General features: G+C 26.8%; 1 long non-coding RNA gene across 1 annotated transcript; it reads left to right on the plus strand.

Moving 5' to 3' along the window:
* The first annotated feature begins 7,953 nt into the window (after window positions 1-7,953).
* LOC103497771 (uncharacterized) lies at window positions 7,954-8,951 on the plus strand. The gene is made up of 2 exons (XR_539478.3): window positions 7,954-8,124; window positions 8,263-8,951. It is a non-coding gene; the product is annotated as an uncharacterized LOC103497771 (long non-coding RNA).

Here is an 8,951-nt window from a genome sequence, read left to right on the forward strand (position 1 = left end):
TCGATAGTTGCTTCGGTTATGTTCTATCCACGTGTCGTTATCAGATTGAATAGTGGTTCAAACTCGCCGATAATTTATTTCGGTCGTTAGTCCTCCGAAATGGTTCGATTTTTTTATTTCTTTATTGGTTTTTTTCTTTCAATTAACAAATATATCTAAATGTAAGATCCAAACTTTGGTTATATTTCATAAATATTCATATTCATAGAAAAATATTATCCACTTTCAAATATTAATATTTCATTTCATTTCAAATTTTTTAATTTTCGTTATTAAACAAATTTTACGTTTGAGATTTAAGTTTTATTTCTTAAATTTCAAGATTTATACTCTTAACTTTAATTTTTCGCTAAACTCATATTTTGGTTTTAGTGTTAATATCTATTGATTAATTTGAAATAAAAAATATTTTAAATGACGAAGCAATTTTAAAAAATTACACACATAACAAAATATCATGATTTATCAATAATAAATAGCAATATATTACAATAAACTATGATTTGCATCTATCACAACATAGACGATAGTCTATCGAGATAAGAAAGTAAACTTTTGTTATATTTGAAAATATTTGAGTCAATAAAAATAAAAACTTTTAAAATAACTATCACAATTTTAAATCTAATTTCAATATTAAAAATTAATGTGGTTGTTTTAAATAAGTTAGTAGAATTCTCACATCGACACTAACAATATCCTGTAGTGAACTTTTGAGGTTAAAAATATAAATTTTGGGTCGCAAAAGTTTTTTTTCCCCATATTTCAATCATACAATTTAGGTCATATCAATTTAGTTAAATATCATAACCTTGAAATTTTATCGTATATGTCTGGATTATCTTTAAAAAAATAAAATGTTTTTCTTTTTATTTTTACTTTTTTTATCAAAACTATTTTAAATACACTCCGTATTATATTTTGAGTGATGGTTAAAAATCCTACTTTAAAAAAATTATTTTTTTAAAATTAAATAACTTGATAATGTATTCAATATGTAATTTTTTTAAAACTTTTGAAAATATCTATAAGTTTCTTAGACGTTAAATTTTCTCCTCCACTTGTCCTTCAAATTTAAATTTAATGGCTAAAAATACCTAAAATTGGAAAGTTACTAATAAATTTAAAAATCTTTATGGAAGGGGTTGGGAAAGCAAGAAAAGGCTTCAAGTTGGAAAATTCATGAAAGAATTTTAGTCTATGTTTCGTCTAGAACTCTCCTACTCGTTTTGTTATTTTGTTCTTTAGGTTTTGTTTTATTCGCCAACTTTATATGAAATATTTTTTTTTTAAAAAAAAGTGTAATTTTCATCCTTCTCTTCTCACGTTTCTATGTGTCACTTTATTATGTCTCGTTATTTAATGAGGCTATATCTACAAAAACGTCTTAGTGAGGGTATGATACCTTTTTTTCTAATCAAAATTATAACGAGTTAGATTTTGTAACTTTTCAAACTTGAAATTAGAATATGTTGAAATATTTGATGATCTAATCCTTCGAAAAAAAACAAATCTATGTCTCTTCCTAGTGCAAAAAGAACGAGGAACGATTAGAAAGGTATTTTTCTTTTATATCTCTCACATAAACGTTTAGGAAGGCATGAATTTGCCTCGTAGAGAGAAGACGAACGATCATGGGTCAACTGGTTCGTGAAGTTGTCAATAAATTGGTGTTGTGTTTGATGAATAGAGAATTTCAATATGTTTCTTTATGGTGTGGAGGACTACTTGACCCTAATTTAATGATACAATTTTTGTCGCAACACATAAAAATATGGTTTGGAACAAAACCGTATATGATCAACGAATAACGTCGTTAAGAGTCCTACAGACCTAAAAATTTAAGTTGATGAGTGAAAATAATTTAATATTATGTCATCTAATACTATATAATTTATTGGTACTTGACAACCTATGAAACAATCATTAGTGACAACCCTCCAAACATCTCTACAATTGTATGACATTGTTTACTTTAAGACATAAATCAATATATATTTTCGTTTTTTATTCACTTAAATAACCAGTATGGGTCTTTGATAGCATTCCTAACAATCTATTTCAAAAAGAAGATCTCTAGTCTCCCCCAAATAGTCATCCATTAGCCTAACAACTCTTGTACGTATAGGCTAACTCCTCTCCACCAATACCAACAAAGTAATTCAGCCATGAACCATAATGTGGTCCACTTTTAAGGCTCCACTACATCTCTATTGATATCTTATATAATTATCAAAAGTGTGACTCTAAAATATGGAGAAAAAAAAAGTAAATAATCAAAGTAACATAAAATACTAAACAAATTTTGAAAACAAACCGAGTGATAATGTTTTAAATAAATTTAAAGTATACATTCAAACGTCAATATTAACTTGAAAATCATTATTTATCATCTAAAACGTCAAACATATCGTTTCCTTAGGTTAAAAGTACATTAAAAAAAAAAAAAAAAACCGTTCGCTTATACCAAATAACCATATTATTTAAAAAGGAGTAGTTATTGTTTTTATCAAATATAAATTTGATTAAATTCTCTTTTTTTTTTTTTTTTTTTTTTTTTTGACATTTATTAAAACCAAACCCTAAAATTTGCTATCTATACCAATTTCCCTACTGGTTAATGGTTTAGAAAGGAAAACGAAGATAACGGACGCGGAATTAGAGTTGCCCAATGGGCCATTGGGCTTACCTTAACGGGCCTATTTGAAAAGCCCATAAAAGGATGATAATAATAAATAAATAAATAAATAAAAGCGACACGACATGACGGCAAACATAAATCCAAGAGTACGATTCGTCGGATGGCATTTCTCTTCCAAGGTTCCAAATGTTTTACGCTTTTTCTCATTTTACAACATTATTGGTTTCCCGATTTGGTTAATTTTATTTGTTAATTGTTATTTTAAATTTAAAATTGATTTTACAGAAATACCCTCATTCATCCATCAGATCCACTTTTCCCTTCGGTTCATGTATTGCCATTCTCAGTATTTGTTATTCCTTTTCTCCTTTCATTCATCCGTCATTTCCATCTCCAATTTCGTCTTTTCCTTCTTCTTCTTCTTTTCTTTCTTTTGTCTTTTTAATTGCACAAAATATTTTATCTACTTTTATTTTTCATAAACTTCGCTTTAACATTTAATTTTTTAAAAAAATCTTTTTACTAAAAAAAATATTTTATGAGTAACAATATTTTTTTTAAAAAAATCAAATATGGCAAATTTCATCCACCATAGACTTTTATGGTTTTAAAATCTCATGGTCTATCAGTCTATTATTGAAACTTCTATTATCGATAAACTCTTACGAGTTTTATTATAATTCTAATTTTTTAAAATTTTGTTTTATATGTTAATAATTTAAATCTAATTGTTATATTGATAACTATTTCAAACTAAAAGGGGTGTTTGGGGGAAGGAAAGAAATAAAAAAGGGGATTATGAGAAGAAAAGAATTATAATAATCATTGTTTTGAGAATGAATAAGTGAGAAATATTATGGAAAATTATTTTTTTAAATTCGTACAAGTGTAAATTTTTAAAATTCGTATCATAAATTTAATATACAAATATTCGTATTTTATTTATTGAAATTTAGAATTTTTATTAAAAAATATGTTTCATTAGCTTTCACAAATACGATGTCAATTTTGAACGTTTTGTATGCAAGCTTTCCATGCCAAAAAAAATTATTGATGCGTTACCTGAGAAAAAAATTACATATATTTTTTTAAAACTAATGTTGTAAGTGTAATATCGGGAAATTGTGTATCGTTAACAATCAATTTAAAAAACGACAACCAACATAATAGCATTGAAACGAAATAAAATACGAAAAACAAATGTTTTTTTTTTCTGAATGCCAGTAAACATCAATTACATCGTACAACTCTATTTTGAAATATAGTATTAAAATAATAATAAAATAACAATAAAAATAATAATAAATTTCTTAATTTAAAATAATAATAATACTCATAGATTTCTTAATTTAAAATAATAATAATAATAACAATAATATAACTTTTGAAGAAAAGAGAGAGGGATTGAAGTAAAAGAGAGAAGAATTAGGAAGGAACACGAGGGATTAAACTTATTCCTTTTCCACTATTATTTTATGCGACAAACATAGAAAGGATTATTTCAATACTTTTTTTCTTCCTTTTCAAACACTCCCAAAAAATGTATGTGATACAATTTACGATTGATTTTCATTATATACATACATACATATATTATTTTTTTCCAATCAATTTAACTTAAGAAGACATTACAAATGTCGTTTATGTTTGTCATTTTTGTGTATAGATGGTTACATCTACTTACACGAATTGTAGGCCTAATGTTTACCCATCAATTACTTTGCTAACTATTCATCCTTTAAAAATAAAATAAAAATTTAGGGTTGTACTTTGAAAAAATAATTAAAAAAGACCTTGAAATTTAATTTTGAATTTTAAATCTATCTAAAGTTTAGTGTTATATATATATAATCAGTTAAAATTTTGAACCTCCGATTTTATTAATTGCCATGAAAATCATAAAACAATAATTAAACAGAAAATTATTAATTTGATTAGTTTTTGGTTCTTCCTTTGCCTCTAAACTTGAAACGGCGCAGTTTTGGGCGGGGCTCGCATTTCCACGGGGGACAGTGGGGTTTCCAAAATGAGATTTTGTTTTTGTTTTTTTTTATTATTATTATTTATTAGGCTAATCTAAACAAACTCAAAGTTTGATAGATAAAGTTGTAGCATTTTTTAATATAAGACTATGATAATCACGTCTTGCTACAAAAGTTTCGAGTATTGTACAACAAACAATATTTCAAAATTCTTGTTTGCTGCTATTCACTATTTGCTACATTTTTTACCATATCACCTTCATTTACTATTTACTCCATTTTTCCTAAACCCTAAACCCTAAACCCACATTGTTATAATCTAAATTAACATAACTTACACTTCAAACATAAACTATCACAACTCAACTATAATGATCCAATATTATAATAGCTCACTGTTTACTACAAACGTCACCCAAAAATGTAGACTAATATCAAATAAAAACAACTCAAACATGAAAACCTAATTATCAAATATTCTTACCTTGGTATTTTTAAAAATGAAAAAATTGACTGAGTACAAAACTAGTAAAAGGCTAAATTAATTATACTTTGTTTTTTTTATTAAGAATATATATTTTGTCAAATGTTATATTTTTTACGATTTTATTTATTTTTCTCTGTTATTATTTAATTGGAATTTTCTCAACTTCCCTAATTAAAGTTTATTTGTATTTAATATATATTTAAAATTGGTATTTTAAAAAATGGTTAGAACGCAGGCCAAGGCCTAGAATCGGCTGTGTGTGTTTGTTTGACTTTGACTCACCCTCGCCCTTCGAGTTATGTGACGCAACCCTCTCCAAGTACCTAACCCTTTATTTTAATAATTCATATCTTAATTTAACATTCACCTTTCTTTACTTTTATAAAACTTCAATTTCTTATACTTTACCTTTCATATTTTCAACATTTCCCATTCCATTATTGCCTATAAACTTTGAAAAACTATTCGTATTCGTGAGTCCGTGACGTAAGTTAAGAGAATACAATAATCCATTGAACGATGTTCGTTCTGTAAAGTTAAGTTCAAGAGCAATATGTACTCATCGAAGATCACTGAATCCATGACTATTTTTTAGTCATCTGCTAATGCACAAACATGTGATTGTGAGTCACGTTGTTTGGACGTGTTGAATTTTATTGAACCATAACTGAAGTGATATTATAGAGGTGGAATTTGACGTTGTTGACGATATGAAAGTCCTTGGCTTAAATTTTTTGAGGAATCTTCTTCACTTACACTTACAATTGATGTAACGTCTCGGTAATACAAACGTAAATAATCCTAAATTTAGTCCTAGAATTATAATTACTTCATCCATTTCAATACAAAGGTAATTTTGAATGACTAATTTTTGATTTAATAAAAACAAAAAGAAATATAAATAAAGAAACTTAGATCATTGAAATACATAGAAACAAAGTAAAAGATACCAAAGTGCTATTTAAACTTTTTAATTAATCATCTCATAAATGAATAAAATAGACAACACATTGGCCAAGGAGTTGCAGCATTTGTCTTATTAGATATTCACTGTTGTAATAATTAATATATAAATCACTGCTCCAAAACATTATCATGTGGATGCAAATCTTATGCTACTCAAATGTGGGGGTGATAGAGCAGTTTGAAAGTGATTTTTTCTTAAATCTCTTCTAACCAAACACACCTTACCTAAAATATTTAGTTAACTACATGCAACTTTATGTCAAGAAAATATCATTAAAAGACAAAAATCTATTATATTTGATTTTGTCACGAAGAGTAAATATTTTACATGTTCTGTCGTTTTTTACAATTCTAACTTTTTAAAGGAAATATCCGCATATACTATTAAATATGACGGTGTAACATTTTAAGTTCTAGAGGTATATCAAATTATCTCGTTTATTAGGTTTACGAACTCTAGAATCATTATTTGATCTAACAAGTGGAAATCAGTGTTAAATAAAGAGAGGAAACAACAACGCAAGGGTTTAAACAAAGTGAAAATCCTAAATGCGTCGATATACATTAATAAAAATCTATTAATATATATTTTAAATAAGAAAATTATTATAAATAACAAAATAACATGAATTATTTACAAAATATAACAAAAATACTTATAGAGATAAGAAGTCGTGGATAGACTTCTTGATAATGGAATCCGCGGACAACCAATGATGGATGACTATAATAAGGTTTACAAGTCGTTTTTCGATGAATTTTGCTATATTTTATAAATAGTTTCAATATTTTATTATTTTTCAAAATGATATAAATAATTTTACTATATTCTAATTCAAATTGTATTTGTTCTTGACTTGGTCACACACACATATATATAAAGTAATAAAGAGAGTATTTTAGAGATAATGAAATGTAAGAGCCGGAAAAAGCCGGAAGTTAGGGGCCAAAAAGATATGTTGAAATCTTTGAATTCTAAGCAATAACCAACGTCGGCAGTCGGCACCCATATTTATAATTTTTAGTATTATCAATTTTGAATGACAAACCTTATTTGCTTAAATGTGTAATCATATTTTATCCTAACAATATCGAGATTGCTTCTTCAGCACTTTTGGATAAAATACAATCTCAATCTTTTTTAGAACCAACAACTTTTGTAAATATAGTTTTGATTTCATCATTGAAAGTTGAAGGAGAGGTATGTGATTGTAATATATATTCAAAATGTATTTAATTTTTTTTCTTATATCCATTTCAACTTTTTTCATTTATTATAAATCTCAAAATTCATTTTTTAATTTTTTTTAGGGATTATGATTATCCCTCTATTCTCGTTTGAATTATCTTTCATTTAATTGCAATGTGTGATATTTTTATAGATAATAATTAATAGCAAAAATTATCGTTGATGAACTCTACATCGATAAACTTCTATCATGATAAACCACGAATATGCTATAAGAATTGGATTGCATATACTAATATTTTAAGTTTTATTGTGATATTTACAACCGCATGTCACTTAAAAGAAAAAAACTCAAAAACCCAAATAAAAACTATATATGTTCACATCTTAAAGACTAAAAGTATGTATGAGTAATTATAATCGGTGACAATGTAAAGAATAATAATTAAGTATATAGCAACATTTAAAAAAATTACAAAGATATCAAAATCTATCAATGATAGATCAATATTTACAACATAGTCAGATAGATTTCGGTAAATTTTACTATATTTATAAATATTTAAAAATATTGCTATATATTTAATTATTTTAAAGGGAGAAAGTATAAACGATAATATGGATAGAAAGATTTACAATTATTTATGGGCCTTTTAGATAATATGTGAGAATAAGGGGAGCCCAAATTTTCATTTTGGTATCTAATTATTTATTTTAAATTGTGTGTGTTCCCCTTTTGAACCTCCATAAAATCCCATCTTTCCCCTTCTCATTTCTCTCACTCCCACACATCTCAACAACAACAACAAAAGCACCAACAAAAACCACTTCCTTCCTCCATCTCTCTCTCTCTCAAAAGGTCAACAATTCTACATCTCTATACTTCCTTTAATTCTTCCCCTTAATTTCCTTTTCATAATCAACACCATCCTTAATCTCAACTAGTTAATTCTACACTTATAAAATGGTGTAATTAATGTGAGATTTTTCTTTTCAGGTCTCGCATGCATGGACGACCAACCGACCCAACTGCCATGGCCGGCGTTTCCGGTGGGGTTTCTCCATTGGCATCTCCTTCTAGGAGATACAGTCACTGATTCTTACTAGCCATGGCACTATCCTAACTGAGCTTTTTATACATCTTTTCTTCCTTATTTCCGTTTCTATTTCTCTTTTTTTTTTTTTTTTTAAAGCTTTTGAAATGGAGTCTTCTTGACCTTGTAAGACCTTTTCTTGACCTTGTAAGACCCAACACCATAACCTTTTCCTTTACCATCCATTTGATTTCATACTCTATTTTGGGTTATACCCATATAGAGTTTGAATACAATCTATCCCTATTTCCACCCAACTCATCTTCTCCTTCCTTGTCTATCCCTCTTGAGCTGCATTTTTATTAAATTAAATTAATTAAATTAATTAATTAAATTAATTACCTATATATTGATAATAAATAAATTTAATTAAACCCCCCACCAAGCCAGCCGGTCTAAGAAGATCAAGAAGAGCAAGCAAACCGGAGGATCGATGATTGAGTTGAAGAAGAAGAAGAAGAAGAAGAAGAAGAAGAAGATTTGTGCTCTTTTTGGCTGTGAGGAGTTTCTTTTCTTTTTTTTTTTCTTTTTTAATACATTTTTTTGTAATAATAATAATAAATAATAATAAAGAGGTATTGGTTTATATATA

Source organism: Cucumis melo, chromosome 11 (genome assembly GCF_025177605.1).
Source record: "Cucumis melo cultivar AY chromosome 11, USDA_Cmelo_AY_1.0, whole genome shotgun sequence".
Classification (NCBI taxonomy): Eukaryota; Viridiplantae; Streptophyta; class Magnoliopsida; order Cucurbitales; family Cucurbitaceae; genus Cucumis; species Cucumis melo.